Below are 1,827 nucleotides of genomic sequence, written 5' to 3' on the forward strand. Positions count from 1 at the left end.
CTGAGCCACAGCCGCCCCTTGTCCTATGTCTGTCATGTTTGAAACGTAATGGAGAGACGGGGTCAGTATCAGCTAACGTTTAAAATTAATCTTAAATGAGTTCTGTCAAAACAGCAAAGACTGACAAAAAAATGCTGTTTGGAGGGAACATGAATTGAAATACACTTGGCTGGAAAGCCTGACAGATGTGCACAGTCTAACACTGTACTGCTGGAACAAAATACACACTCTGTCATATCAGTTACAAAAACATTTAAAGCACATACTGTGCACGAACAGCTGGATTAAAAAAAAATAAACATTTGAACTTTGTACATGGTACAGAATGTTTGAATGGACCTCAACCCTTAGCAGGGCTTCATCCAATGGCCAGGTTACATATTTCTGCTATAAAATGGATCAGAACATGCAAGTGAAATCTTTATAGCTTTAAACATTGACTCTAAATGTCTAAATTAGCTTAAATTAGCTTAAGGTGGATGATGTGAGTGAGGTTAATTATAATGAGTTTGAGGATCCTAAAGCTCATCAGCTCACACAGAAGGTTTTGTATTCACTTGGATATACTGAGGTGTAAAATTTCTATCAAAGGAATTAATTTAACTGTGGCTCTTGGCTTGATGAATTTCAAGGAGCAAAAGAAAATTTCCAGCTGTAACCACTCGCATAAAAAGCTAAATGTGTCCCAGAAGTATTTTTGGGAAGGGCATTTGACTGACTTCATACTGAACCCATTACGTCCCCACAAATGACATCTTAAGTGCCTCTGAATAGTCGCTTCTCTGAGGACCTGTGAAACAACACTTTATTCAGTCCATTTAAATAACATGAGTAAAAACGTGTAAAAATATTGATTTCTAGCTAGGAAACACTGCTGCGCCACAGCTTATTTAATGCAGCAGCTCCTCAGCTGTACATTTCTATTGCCCTTCTCTTCCTCTCTCAGGAAGATTCCACTTAGCAAAGATTTTGGTGCAGCATGAGGACTGCAAGCTATGCAGGGATGAAGGCTTGTGAATGGGCCAGCTAGACTTTCTGTGACCTCTGAGGCTTAAAGCGGAGGAAATGCAACCCTTCGTCCTTTAGTCCCACCCCATCGGTCCATCTGACGGCCGTCACCAATGATTAGAGTCCAGCGTGGGGAGATTACAGCCTATTAGCACAGAGACGGATGACCAGTAGTAACCTCACTACCGCACTCTATTTAAAGACATCCTACTCTGCATTCTCTTGTTCTTCTCTTGTTGTTTAAGTTTCCTTCACTCACTTCAATGCACTCCATCTTTTTTTTTTTTGCTATTTTAACCTCCAATGCTTTATCAGCCTTGCACAGCACCTAGTCTTTCACTCTTAACCACTCATTTTTATCGCTGTGTGCCATTCCTCTACATAGAACACACTCAAGGAGTCTAACCACAACTTCTTCCTGTCACTGCCACTAAAGCATAATTGTACAGACACCGTTACACCCAGTGAAACAGCCATTTCCCCTTTCTGAAGTGAAACGCAGCACAACAGGTAATTGCAGTTATCGTTCATGAAATAAAATCAGATAGTGATACAAGCTGCAGAGGAAAGAAGCACTAGGGATGAATTAAGCAGGAAGGATTGTTATATATAAAATATATATATATGTATAACAAAGGTTCACCAGTGTAAAGCAAAAGTAAAAAGAGATATACAGAGCAAGCAAAAGCTAGAGAGATCTAAACTGTCATTGCATTGCAGAAGGGTTAAAGCAGCTGTGGTCTAGGCAGTGGCACTTACAAAGGCGTCGGAGGCAGCCAGGAAGCCGGTGAGGTGTGATGTGTGTCTGTGTATATGTGT

The 1,827-nt window shown here is 40.6% G+C and overlaps 1 protein-coding gene across 1 annotated transcript in view; it reads right to left on the reverse strand.

Annotated features, from left to right (window-relative positions):
* Nucleotides 1–1,827, reverse strand: part of acsl6 (acyl-CoA synthetase long chain family member 6) — a 39,292-nt gene that overhangs the window by 21,262 nt on the left and 16,203 nt on the right.

The sequence above is a fragment of the Morone saxatilis genome, unplaced genomic scaffold, assembly GCF_004916995.1.
Source record: "Morone saxatilis isolate NCDOM2014 unplaced genomic scaffold, NCSU_SB_2.0 Contig20, whole genome shotgun sequence".
NCBI lineage: Eukaryota > Metazoa > Chordata > Actinopteri > Moronidae > Morone > Morone saxatilis.